Source organism: Talpa europaea, assembly GCF_964194135.1.
Source record: "Talpa europaea genome assembly, chromosome: 4".
Taxonomy (NCBI): Eukaryota; Metazoa; Chordata; class Mammalia; order Eulipotyphla; family Talpidae; genus Talpa; species Talpa europaea.
The window spans coordinates 114,493,963-114,508,482 of record NC_140070.1 but is presented as its reverse complement, the minus strand read 5'-3'; positions in this window follow the sequence as shown (position 1 = coordinate 114,508,482).

Genomic DNA, 14,520 nt, shown 5'->3' with positions numbered 1-14,520 from the left:
CCCAAGCGAAGATAGATATGACAGTTATGTCATAAATGTGATTAAACTGTTTTTTGAAGCAATTTGCATTTCAGATGAAAACATCCTGTTTTTGAAGTGCCAACTGGTTATTTTTCTCTGGTGTTGGCCAGTGAAAAACATTCACGGACCTGCATGTGTGGATTTATGACAGCTACTCCGCCTGACACACTTGGAGAAAAAACAGGAGTGTCCATGCTGAAGAATTCTGCAGCGATCTCATTCTCACTCTGCTCCAGGTACAGAGAGACAGAAAGTGCCAGGAGGGACATACACACTAAATATTAAAAGGGGAAGAGGCCAAACACCCCCAGAGCTTCTAAGAAATGAAAGCAGGTGTCTCTGGAGTTGACATGCCACTTGACAGGCGTTTACACAGCAGGAAGCCTCTGATCTCTTGGGCATTGGCTGCTGGAGCTCTCTCAAAGTATTGGTGTGACCCCCATCTGCACCAGGGTGACCAACTCATTCCTATTTGCCCAGGACAGGTTTGCTTCTGGCTTTAGCACTGCAAGTCCCACATTCTAGAAAGCTCTTAGATTCAGGCAAATCATGATAGGTAGTGGCCCTAAGGTCCAGACCTGCAGGGCTCCCTTGCACAGACACCCCGGGGTGTGTCACTCTTAACTGTCATGGGCAAGTGCAGAGTGATGGGACAGCTGTAGGGACAGGATGGGCTAGAGCTGGCTGGGCCCTGTCAGGGTTCCATGAAGGAGGAACCCTTGGGAACTGTGCATGAAAACTGAGGGGGCAGGGTTAAGGGCAGGTGTTAACATGGCGAGTGTGTATGGGGCAGGTCAGACCCAGAAAGTTCTTCCTGGGCCGGCTCAGATATCAGCTGCATTGAAAACAACATTCCAGTTTGGACATTTAAATTGGGGAACAGACAAAAATTATTTCCTTTAGTGTAAGTTGTATATGCACTTTGTCCTCTACATTGAAGGCAAGAGAATTACTGCATGAACTGATGATAGGATTAAAATGTAAGCTTAATTGAGTTATCTTTCATTTCACTGTTTTCTATTTATTTCAATGAGTATCCTTAGCCATTGCACTTACTAAGTGTTTAAACTATTTACATAGTTTAGGGCATAAAGCCTTCTTGAAAAGACTTAATTTTTTTCCTGAAAATACTGTTGGTAAAATTCCCCTGCTTTTGGTCATGTCTTTGTTTATTTCATTCTCGTTTTTGATTGTTGTGAGGTTATTCCTTTTGAGAAACCAAAAGAACATCTTCCTAAGATGCATATGAATCGTTCTCATTTTATGTAATAAAAGGCACTGCTTGTTTCTGTGAATGGTGGTATTGTTCAGCTTCAGAATTCCAGCCCACCCTGACTACTGCAACAGACATCGGCCAGCTGGGTGGTCTCTGAGGCCCAGTCACAGCCTGAGCTTGCCAGTTCAGGTTACAAAAACCCTCCAGAGGGAAAGAAACATTTTTAGAAGGTTTCTTTATTCCCACCAGAGGGCGCTGCGAACTGCTCAGGGCGTGGGACTAAGGCTTAGGCCTCTGTCTGTAGGAGTGATGCATGCAAACTTCCAGGGAAGGCTGCTTTATGCCAATGTTGTTCTAGCTCCCTTTACTGACTGCCCAGGCAGTCACGCAGAGCGCAGACAGGGGTTCCTCGCACTCTCTCAGCCTGGGAAAAGCCCACAGTCTGGTGTAGAGAGGAGTGGGCAAAGTTACTTCAAGGGGAAAGAGAACACAGTGGTGGAAGATTTTGCTGGCTTTAATTTTGGATAAAAACAGGAGCAAGAGACTTTTTCAGAGGAAAACAATTTACTCTATTGATTGATTAGACATTTATTAAGCAGCCACTGTGTCCATGAACTTTGGAGGCCCTGGGGGACCCAGGATGCTCAGAGCCCAGCATGGACAAGCCAGCCTGTGCAGGGTGGGGGTGCAGGCTTGTCTCCCCGACTCCTCCCCACTAGCCCCAATGCTAAGTCTCCTTCCCAACACAGAGCTCCAGGGGGCATTTCTGTTCCCAGGGGGCTGGCACACAAGGAGGTCCCTGCAGTCTCCTGGTCCAGATTTGCTGAGGACTGTTGGCTCATGGGAGGACCATTCCTGGTGCCTCGCTGCTGGGCTCTTCCTGCGCTCCTGGCACTGTGTGGCCTCCATGGCCTTGTCCTCATTCCCTTCTTTCTCCTCACACACATTCTTCTTGGAGAATATCGCCACGTGCATCTCCTATGTGCTGTGGTACAGCGCCAGACCTTGCCACAATCCTTGAAGCATAAAGCAGGCCTGAACAAGCCTGTGGCAAAGTTCCTGTGTGGTCAGTGACGCAGGGGATGTGTGTCGTGGCTGCTGAAAATTCACCACGTGTGCTCTGAAAGAGGACTTTTCCCTGGTTTATGGATTGACGTCTGAATGACAAGTATTAGGATGATACGACATTTAAATCACACTTAATAAATATTTAACAACTTATCTGAGGGGAAAAAATTGAACAGTTGAGATAACAGAAATCTAGATCTGACAGCCTCCATATGGCCCTATTTCTGGAGCAGGATCCCCAGCTTCACCCTTTTGCACCCTAGTAAGTAGGAGGAGTATATGTGTGTGTGTGGGGGGGGGGGATATGGAGAGGGAAATGACTTTTTTCTTGGGGGTTATGGCTGTTGTCATCAGCATAGGACAACTGGGCTCAGAGCATCTCTCATACCATCTCTACCACAGGTGATTCTGGGTAGCCTGTCAGGGGGAAGGGGACAGCTGACCTGTCATGAGGTGGCATTCACATGACATTTTATGTTAGATTGAGGAAACATCAATCTTTCATGTCAAAGAGAGGAGAGTGTGACAGAAATTGGGGTCTCAGCCCCACCCCCATCCATTCCAGGTCACCCTGTAGCCACCCCCAGCCCCCATCCCGCCTCAGGTTCTCTGGTCAATAACTTCCCCTGGACTTATCTTTGGGCTCATGGACAGAGGATATATGAATAACAAACTGACTTTGGACTTAACACTTCATTACATCAGAGTAAATCAACCTTGAACTGTTAGTTTTGGAATTTTTGCAAAAAGATAATATAGCCACCCCCTCTCTCCCCAACCCCTGATAACATGCAGTCTCTGTTGGTTTAAACTTTTCCTGAATAACCTATTCCTTCTTAAATGAGATGCTCCCTAATTTCTTTTGGTTAAATGTCATGCTGTTTGTTCCTCAAAATATGCTGTATGTTATTATTTGTAGTGAGTGGATGTTATTTTCTAATGACAGTCAAATGACACACTCTCATCTACAGGACACCACCACCTGTCCCCAGACACCACTGCCTGTCCCTGGACACTGCCCTCTGTCCTGGGCACCACTGGACCTTCTTGTGGGCACCTCTCTGACTGCTGGGCACTGCCCTTCCCCACCTCGCGGAAGCTATGGAGCTTCTGTGCCCACTCTGGGGAGAAGAGCTCTTTGCTTTTCTGCATTAGAGGCATCAATGCAGATGCCCTGCGTTTCTCTAGGAACAGTCTCTCTTTAGTTCTTTCTCCAAGGATTCACGGATGAGTTCAAAGCAGACCAGGCCAGGAGACAAATCTGAGTGACAGACACTGTTTTGTTGCTAACTTTGACCACGAAGGAGGCTTCAGAACTAGGCAGGCCCATCAGTCCTGGCTCTATTCTAGGAGGTGAGTTCTGCCCCCAGAAGGCTCCCTACCCATCCTGCGGACGGCTTCCTGGCGTGGATTCCCCCAGCCCCCAGATGGCAACCCAGCTGAGAAGGAGGCCGAGGCTCTGGTATGACACAAAACATATTAGCTCCTAGGCAACTCTGTCACGTTTGATTCAGGAGAGGGAGCTCAACCTTTTAAAGGCCTCGGGACACTTACATTGGAAAAGAAAATCAAATCATGTTGATCAAGTGTCGAAATTTAATGTTTATGCAAGTAAGAATACAACAAAGTGCATATTGATGTGTCATTCATGATCCATATTGTTAACAGAGATAAATTTTTTAATGGAAATTTAGGATAGTAAGGTTGAGGATAGAGGTTGGGAAAAGTTGAAAAAAGCCTTTTTCCTTTTAGATTGTTGTTTATCTGGTTGCTGTGGTATGACTCTAGGTACATTTGTCAGTGTCAATGTTGGCACTGTTGGCTGGACCATTCAGCTTTCTATTTAGGGGAATCCACCATTGGGAGCAAAATTGGGTCCATGGCGGTGTGGGCTGGTGGGCAGAGGACAGGACTGAACACTGGGAGGAATCCCCGCTCACCACCCTGCTTGCTGTGCAAATCCCAACACAGGACTTGCTTAAAGCAAGATGGAGAGAGAGCACATTCGGTTTAGATGCTGGGGTTTCCTAACTGGGTTTTTTTCTTGGTCTGTACTTGATCTCTTATTTGACCTATTTAAGTGTTTTTCACTTTCTATCAAAAAACACACTTTTCAATGAAGACTTTGTATTTGATTCCTTGTTAAATTTGCCTCTGGCAGCCGTTGGGCCACTTATGATCTATATGATTAACTTGAGCAACTTTAACTTACTGGTTGGGCAGACACCTAACAGAATAGCACTTGGAGGAAAGGGATAAGAGAGATCTTGAGAAAAAGGCTGCCCCCTGGAAAGGCCAGATGAGCTCGGCAACCCTGAAATAACCGGGGGTGCACAGCTCAGGAAAAGGATTTCTTATTAGGCCCCAAACACAGTCCACACCTCTCCACCTCTTGATTCTGCCAACATATTCCATGCAACCATACAGCCATACTCTCATTTCTACCTGTCCAGATCCTCTCTATCCTTCAGGGTGAAGTTCAAAATGCATCCGAGACACCTTTCCTCACCCCTGCCCACCCTCGGCTGGAAGTTATTCTCCCTTTCTGTGAATGCTCGTAGCACTGGCTTCCTTTTATGTATTGCTTATGAATAAGAGGACTGGCTACATGATTTTCATGGCTTGATGCAAAATGAAAACAGAGGACCTTTGGTTCAGAAATGATTAAGAGTATGGCACCAAGTGTGGGGCCCAACTGAGTGCAGGAACATACTACGCACAGCATAGTTTCAATGCCCACTCAAACCCTCTTCCAGGGAACCAGGACCTCCTGAGCTGCCCGCCCTCCACACTCCCCACCCAACTTGTTTCAGTGCTCCGGCACCTACTTGCCCAGCTCTTTGCCTCACCTTCACTTAACCGAGAGCTCTCCCTCCTGACCCCCTCCAGCCTCTCTGACCTCTGCCTACTTGTCCTTTTTCCTGAGTCTTGCCTGGTTGATTTCCTTGGGTTGTCCTCTAGCCAAGAAACAAAGAGCAATCTATGGCTTGCTTACCATAATACCATTACCTCCCTTGCTCATTCTGTTCTCCTCCTGTTGCCAGAAATTGCCAACATAAGACAGTCTCTTTGCCAGTATGTTGTTACAGAAAAAGCAGTCCTATTCTTCCACCTGTTCTACTTCTTCTCTCACTAAGTAGTAATATGAACATCTATCTGGTCCTGGGAATCCTAAGTGTACTATATCTCATTGAGTGCTCTCAATAGTGCTTTGTAGTAGGAGCTATTATTACAGAGGTGTAAACCAACTCAGAGAGGTTAAATAACTCGTCAAAGAGGATAAAGCTGGGGAACGCTTACTCTGAACCACTAAGCTATACTGCCTCTGTCTAGGCTAACTGAAGGCAAAGACCAGCGTCTTAGTTACACTGGATTCCCATGGAACATTTCTGTGCTCTCAGTACTTTTGTGCTATTAATGTTTTTAAGAACTCCCATTTATTGATAGCTCAAATTGTGCAAGGCCCTATACTGACCATTTTGCAAATGTCATCCATTAAATTCTCAACATGCCTCTGCTAGCCAGATTTTACCGCTCATCTTCATCAACAGATGAAGAAACTTAGGCTTTACAAGATTACATCTCTACTTACATGTTACACAGGGAAATAGTGGCACAAGGGTCTGTTCTGTCTCTAAATGCAGAGCACCTAATCAAGCTAGTCTTCTCCCGTATACTCACCCCGACCCGTCTGGTCCCTCTGCATCTTACTTACCATTATCTTCCTGTTGGTATCCATCCTCCCACTGCCTCAGTCTCCACTAACATCTAGGACCTGGACACTCAATTGTTGCTTAATCCACCAAGTGATTTGGCCTCCTCTTGCACAATCGCTGTCCAGAAAGAGAAAATTTCCCACATTACCTGCTCTGGTCCCATGATCATGCCTTCTAAACTCAAGTCATTGCCTTCTAATTCCTAGCAAGAACATCAGAATCAAAGTGTTTCCATCCCCAAGTGTTTTTACAGGGATCAACAGCAAGGGTTAAAGAAGGGTTACCAGCTGAGAGCCTTGCTGTATTCAAGATGAGTGGAGACCTGGCCCCTCTTGCAAGTTTTCCACTAGCCCCACACATTTCCTCTCTCAACATTCAAGAAATCTAATCAAGGCAATCTATGGAGAAAAATAACTTCTCTTTTGGTTGGTTTTATTATTAATTGTTTTGAGAGTCCAGATAAGCCCTCTGGAAACCAGGAAAAATCATCCTTTCCAATGAGCATAAGTGGCCAACCACCTTTTCCTGGTAATTGTTGAATTATCCTTTACTTGGACACACACATACATGTACAAGTCCCCATCTACTCAGATAGGTATGTCATTTGTTTGACTCTTAATTACTGTTGTTTCAACCTATTTTTTAACCCTTGGGGCCAGTATTGCCTATTCAACAAGATGACTATGTGGGTTCAGAAATAAGCCATCTGAGAAGTAACTGAAAGACTCAGGTTGATGGAGGCTAAAGAAGGGTAGCAGGATACAATGTGGATGTCTCTGAATACTTAGTAGCTCAATGTATGGATTAGGTAATTGATTTATTCTGTGTAGCTCCTGAGGAGAGAATCTGAGTCTCACTGGTAAGATACAAAGTAGGCAGGTGTTGACTCAATGTGAAGGAAGGACTTTCTAGTATCTAGAGAGATTGAGTAGTAATATGGGCTGCTAGAGATTCTTGAATCTGAATGTCCTCATGCAGACACCAGACACTGGAGGGAGGCTCTGAATTGAGTGGGAGGCAGGCCTAGAACCCCTCAGTCAGCACTCATGTGTGAAGCCCATGTTGGGCAGGAGGTGTGTGCTGGGGATACAAGATTGAAAAAGACATAGATATTGCTGTCCACTGGGAAACTTGCAACTCAGCAATTGTGTTCCTCTGGATTTAATGCAGGTTGAGGACATAAAACACACTAGGTAATTCTCTAGTGGGCTCAAAACAATGCCCAAAGGGCTAAGGAGTCAGACCCAACAACCGGACTCTGAAGATAAGAACCATAACTTTCATCTGTTTCTCCTTACTACCTGGTACAACATAAGTGTCCAAGAAACAGCTTTGAAGTGAAAGTATGTATGTCTAGAGAATACTCAATAGAAGTCAATGCATATATGCACAGAATCTATAATATCGATGCATTATTGAGTGGACCCAATTCAACTGCAGTTTTCCACATGGCAGTTAAATAAGTCCCCAAAGGAACTAAGGGGTAACAAATGATTTGACTCCAATGGCCTCAGAATAACCATTGCACCCTTCGATGGTAAAGTCTCTGTGTCCAAGGGCCCCAGAAAGCTCATGGGGCTCATTAGAATGATGGTTTCACCTGGTATGTTCCTTCTAGTCTGATGAATGGCCGCTCACTTGGTGTTGAAGATATCAAAAGCCCATGATAGAAACCAGCAGGCCAGATGGATGTGATTCTTTGCACTATCATTGTCTAGAAAATATTTAACTAGAAGTAGTAAAAATTTACTTTTTATTTACTTTCTAAACTTGAGGTACAGATAATTTCAACACCAGCTGACTGAGTCATCACTAAAATCAACAAGTAAAAATCTTTCTGTAAAATTGATTTCAGGAGTTTTCTACTGAAATTTTGTGCATAAAATAATTTTTAAAATTCTTATCATTGCTAGCCAAATTAAGTACATTTTCCGATTCCTTTCACTTTTCTTCAAATACAGCATATAGCCATGATTTCTGTTATTAAGAATAACAATTTGTTCGCTTTTAGGCAATGCCCAGCAACAAAGTTCCTCAGCTTTCTTTGAGTCCTATATTCTTTGGGTTTGGCAGTCATAGAGAAATAAAGAGATTGGACTAAACCCAAGCTCCACCACTGTGTGATGTGATCACTTCCAGAACCTCCCTGACCTCTACATCTTCCTCCTTAATGGAGTTCTGAGGATTAAAGCACAGAGTCAGGAGTCAGTCTCATTAGTGAGGATGATATTTTCCTGAGGAGATGCTGTTCCAGCCTCAGGGAGACCAAATCTCCCACTGCTTTTTTAACCCTAAAAATTTCATTTTGTGAGACAGAATGTTTGTGTGGGTATCAAGGCCACACTGAACAATAAATAAAAGGAAATCTGCCAAACAAGAGAATGAAAGGTTTCCCCATAGATTCTTATGTGGAATGAAAAACTTACTCTAGAATCATTGTGTTCTTGAGGCCAATTTCACACATAGGAACACCAGCCTGATTGGTAAAATAACTTTCCTTAAAAGAGTAGAAAAGTTTGATTAAAAACAAACCTTCTCTCTGTTGTAGGTTGAGATTATGCTTCTTGTTTAAGGCTGTGTCTAGGATGCATTAAGGGAGAGGCATCAGGCACAATATTTAAGGAGTTACAACCCTGAGAATAAGAGCCCTTTTATATCTTCACCTCCTGGCTTCCCCCACGGTATCTAGTTCAGGCTCCACTCTTCGTTATTTATCTCTTCAAATATATTTCTGTTTAGGATTTAGATTTGTAGAGACAGGTCATGATTATGGTGGTAGGGCTGGAGAAAACTTACAGAACCCTTTCTCCATGCCAAGAAAGGGAGTAATTATCTATGGTCACTGGGTTGACTGTTTTCCCCCCTGCTGTGGTCAGGCCCACATCTCCCTAATTTGATGCATTGGCCCTGAATACAAAGCATTCTTCCAAATCACTTTCAGGACTGCTGCACCCCCCCCTGCAGTGACCCTCAGGGCTAATGGCTGTTGCCATGGTCCCTGAGGTCCGGCGTGGGCAAGGAACCATGCGCGCAGGGGGAGAACAGCAAACTCCCTAAGATGCAGAGAAGCCGAATGCCTGCCAAGAGATAACGACCACCAGAAGCTGCCACAAAGATGATTAAAAGAAATGCTGACCACCTGGAACCTTATCTCGCTTTCTCAAGGCCCACAAACTTTATTCTGCTACAACTGTCTTTCTAAAATCTTTCCTTTTTCTGGTCATTGATTGCTAATTAAAAAACATACATAATTTAATAATTAGGCTAATGCAAATGAAACATTACTAAACACTGTGTTATAATAGAATTGTTGGTTTAATAATCTTTCTATTATGTGCTTAACTTTAGTACCTTTGATATTAACTGCATTATAAAATAAATTCACCCATGACAATTAATTATGAGTAAAAATGATAGTGCAACTAGAAAATAATTATATAAAACAGTAGAAAGAATTTATAGCCTGTCCAATTAGGAATGAGGCTAGGTCCAGATGTAACTTCGGACATAAATCACTGCCCTGTCAATTAAGCTAAGTCTATGAGCAAACTGATCTCTTTGATGTTCACTGTTCCTATGCTTTTAGAAAAACATATATATACTGACCACTAGCTTAATAAAGACACACTCAGATTTTCACTCTCTTGAAGTGTGTCTGTGTGTCATTTATTCATCGAATCCCTGACCACCCTGCGCAATCTCTCAACCCTGAGACGGCCTCATCGTCCATCGCTGTGCTGGTCCGCGGCAGGTGGCGCCCGAAGGTGGGGCCTGACCTTCATTTCATTGTTTTCACCCAAAGGAGAGGTAAGTAACGAAGAGGTTGCGTTGGGTAAGCTATCTCCTTCTTGTGTGAGTGTGTGAGTGAATTTCTCCTAAATACCCTTCTTTTTTAGACAGTCAGGGATAGAATCCTCACTGGGGCGTCCGGAGCTCGCTGATAAAGGGTGATCAGTTTGAGACAGTGAGAAGTTTTTCTAAACTTGAAAACATACTCGTGGTGCTGAGTGTGTGAGAGAGTGCATGAATACGGCTCCACGGCCTTAGGGCTACGGAGTCTGAGTGGGCTGCACCTGCGGTTCCCGTGGAGGACGTCATAAGGCATAACGGTCATCTGCTCCTTGGAGCAGCCTGGTCCGGGGTTTATACGGACAGACCTTAGCTAAGACGCCTCCGCAAGTTCCCGCGAGGGACACGGGCCGGACAGCACAGTTGAAATAAAGATCTTGTGTGAGTGAACAAAGCACCACGAGGTCATGGGTCAACAACAGACCAAAAACAGAGATCTTTTTCTTTCTATACTGAAAAATATGATTGAAGCACGTGGTATTAAAGTAAATAAAAAAGATTTGTTGCAACTTTATGAATTTATAATATGGGTATGCCCATGGTTTCCAGAAGAAGACAGTTTATCACTAGAAACCTAGAAAAAAGTAGGAAAAGAAGTACAAGAATTCTATGCCCTTCATGGCCCATTACTAATTCCTCATCTACTTTAATTGGTTTAGGCATGGCAGACAATGTAGCTCAAAGCTCTCAGGTTTTACATTGGCAAATGAATGAGCATTCTGGTCTCTTTCAGCCATATGTGATTCCTTCCTTGCCCTTTTCGTTATGGGGCCGTGATGTGATGGAATCTATGGGGTTAACTCTCGCCGCTCCTGATTTAATTGATGAACAGGCTTTTTCTTAGGGGCCATTGAGGAAAATTTATTTGCTGATAATATCGCTTGGAAAAACAATGATCCTGTCTGGATACCTCAATGGCCCCTTACATCTGACAAAATCCAGGCTATACATGACATTGTCTCTGACCAATTACAAAAAGGGCATTTAGAGCCCTCTAACAGTCCGTGGAACACGCCTGTCTTTGTAATTAAAAAGAAGTCAGGAAAATGGAGGCTTCTTCAGGACCTCCGCTCAATTAACGACACTATGCATAATATGGGAGCGCTTCAACCTGGACTCCCCTCCCCTGTAGCTGTTCCAAAACAAAATCATATCATAATTATTGATTTGCAGGACTGCTTTTTCACTATTAAACTACACCCTGATGATTCTCCTCGGTTTGCCTTTAGTGTTCCATCCGCTAATTTTAGCCAACCCTGGCAACGCTTTCAATGGAAAGTCCTGCCTCAAGGCATGAAAAATTCTCCTACTTTATGTCAAAAATTTGTTGATCAGGCTTTACAAGCTACGAGACATAAATTTCCTAATGCATATATCATTCATTACATGGATGACATTCTCCTGAGCCACTCCTCTAAGGAAGGTGTGGAGACGCTTTTACAATGTTTAATTACTGACCTGACCTCCTTTGGTCTTGTCATTGCTCCTGACAAAATTCAGCGTGATCGACCACTTAACTATCTGGGAAAAACTATTCATGATGATTTCATCATGACTCAAAATCTTCAAATCCGCCTTGATAAACTTTCCACATTAAATAATTTTCAAAAGTTACTTGGAAACATTAATTGGATTCGTCCTTATCTTAAAATTACTACAGGTGATTTACACCCTCTTTTCCAGATTTCACAAGGAGATCCTAACCCTAAATCACCTCGGTCCTTGACACCCGAGGCTCTCTCAAAACTGCATTTGGTTGAACAAAAACTTTCTGAAGCTAAAGTTTCTCAAATTGATTATTCATCACCATGGGAATTACTTGTCCTTAAAACTGAATTCACCCCTACTGCCTGCCTGTGGCAATCAGGTATTCTTGAATGGCTTTATTTAGCACACAATCAAACAAAAATGGTTACATCTTATACATCTATGTGTGCATTTCTGATAATGAAAGGGTTGACACGTTCTAAAGAACTGTTTGCCAGACTTCCTGCCACTATTGTTGTCCCATATACTAGAACACAGTTTGAATTTCTGCTTCAAAATGATGATGACTGGGGCATAGCCTTGCTCAATTTTCCTGGTCAGGTCAAATTCCACCTGCCACAGCACCCTATTTTAAAATTTGCTACAGAAACTGCTTTAACTTTTCCAAGAATTGTTTCCTCGCAGCCTCTGCCCGGAGCTGCCTTGTTTTTACTGACGGTTCCTCCTCTGGAATTTTGGCAGTATATCATCCTGATCAGCCTCCTATACAGCGTTTCTCTAAAGGAATTTCTGCTCTCCCGCCCAGCCACCACTCTTTTTCCAGTCATTACTAAACCTACAACTGCATCACATAAAAATCTTGTTCATGAAAGTTCCCTTAAATGCTTCCCCCGCGGCACTAGATCAAGGGTCTAAATTAAAAATAAATAAATAAATAAAAAACTCAAAAACTTATGGCTGTCTGTATCCCTAAATAACATCAAAGAGGACTCAGCTGACAGCCCCATATTAATAAAACAATTGCCTGAACAAATAGGTCGTTTTTGCCTGGCTGGAGGCAAAAATAAAACATGCAAAACAAAAGGTAAAAGAAAAAATAGCCTGCAGTATTAAAAAAAAAAAAAAGTGATCAGAATTATTGGGATAGTGAAACTGTTTTTCAAAAACCAAAAGTTAATTCTAGAGCCAATACTGACCTCTTTGCAGAGGCATCGGCTCCCAATTATGAGACCATTCCAAAATCCAGCCCAAATTTCCAGCTCAAACTTGGCTAAAATTGTTGAAATAAAAATAAAAACTCAAAAACAAATAACAAATAATGTGTCATAATCTTAAATAAAACAAACAAAAAAAAATGCTCCAATCTTTTCCTGTTAATTATTTGGGGAGGAGGCTAGGTTCCCCCTGGTGGAGTTTTGCCATTTGTTTCTTTAAAAATAAATAAATAGATAAATAAGACATTTATAAATTCAAAGTTCATTCACAATTGTTAAAGTGATAAAAAATGGTTAAATATGAGTGTATGAGACTATATGACTATAATATGAATAAAAAGTTTTTATTAATATAGTATAAACCCACTGCAGTGGGCTGGTGGGGGCTGCCCTTGATCTCAACAAGCAGCTGCCTGGACTTTTTCTCCAGTGTTGGGATCACTGACAGGTCTCTACTACCTTCCTGCTGTGGGGAACTAAACTTTTCTATTATCCACCTTAAATAACTATTTTGGTTCATTCTACCAAAAAGTTCCATTTCCCTGTGTTTCTCTGATTTTAAAATCTACATTGTCTTAGGCAAAAACTGCTGAATTACTTTTGACCTGCTAACAAGCTATACAGAATGCTTATTGGTTGAATAAAAGCTTTTAATTTTACTTATGGGACCTGTAAAACATTAAGTTTCTTGTTAAAACAAACTAACCTGGTAAAACATAAAGTAATAATACAAACATTTTTGAGCTAAATTCTAAACCTCAAATTTTACAGGCAGACTGTAAAAATTTACCTCTTCTGTTCTCAAAATAAGTGTTCTTTTATGTTTTAATATATGACCGTTCCCAGTGACATAATGTGTTAACAACCTAAAGCCAAAAAATCATTTCTTAAAAATGTAAACTCCAAAAATATTTTCTTATCAAAAAAGTTAGTAAAAACTGCCATGACTGCTGTGGTCTCAAGCCCAAGGTCTTTGGTAATAATTAAGATTAGACACTTATTCTGTGTACAGATTTTAGTTGTTAACTCATTAAAAACCTCAGTATCTCCACACATATTGATAAAATAACTATGTTTCAAAATATATGCACATGGCCAAAATTTTAAATGTATATCAAGAGATCTCTGTATCTGTTTGTCTTTCTTTGTGTTTGTTTTGTTTTTACCTCCGGAGGACTAATTATAGATGGCGCCTTTATAAATTATCATAAAACAAATCTTGAGATCTTGATCAAACAATTTTTTAATAAACAAAAACTAGTTTAAATTTTATAATATAATTCAAAGCATATATGCCTTAAAGTTATGTTAAGTATTAATACTTTGTTTAAATGTGTTTATTTCAAAAGAAATTTCTGGTATAAAAGGTACTTTTGTCTTTCCTACTGAGTCACATGTATGTGAAAAATGTACATAGTATCTATATGATGCTCTGATTTCTTTTTGTTTTTATTGATTTGCCTAATTGCTTCTTTATTAGCCATCCTAGAAAAACCTAGGTATGTGCCATTATGTTATTAACAGCCATGCAAAATGGAATTCCAGTCATAACAGAAACTAAAGCTACAACTAAACTTTCAGGTTTACTTTTTGCAACTATTTATAAAAGCTAAAAATTCTAATGTCATATTACCTTGTGTGTTCACATTTAAGTCATCTAGTTCAAAGAAATGACAGTATTATAATATATTATAATGCCTTACTGCTAATGAAATATGTAACAATCCTAAATCAATGTAATGTGAAATGTGTGTTTAAAAAAAAAACATGTATTAAAAATAGATATTTTAATGGTCTTAAAAGTAAAGTGATAAGTGTTAAAACAAATATTAAAAGGTCTAAAACAATTAAAAGTAACAAAGCTAAGTAAAGTGTTGAACATCTGAAAAAGGAATTTTAGGAAAACAAATTTTGTATACTCAAATGATTTATATTATTTTAGTGTTTT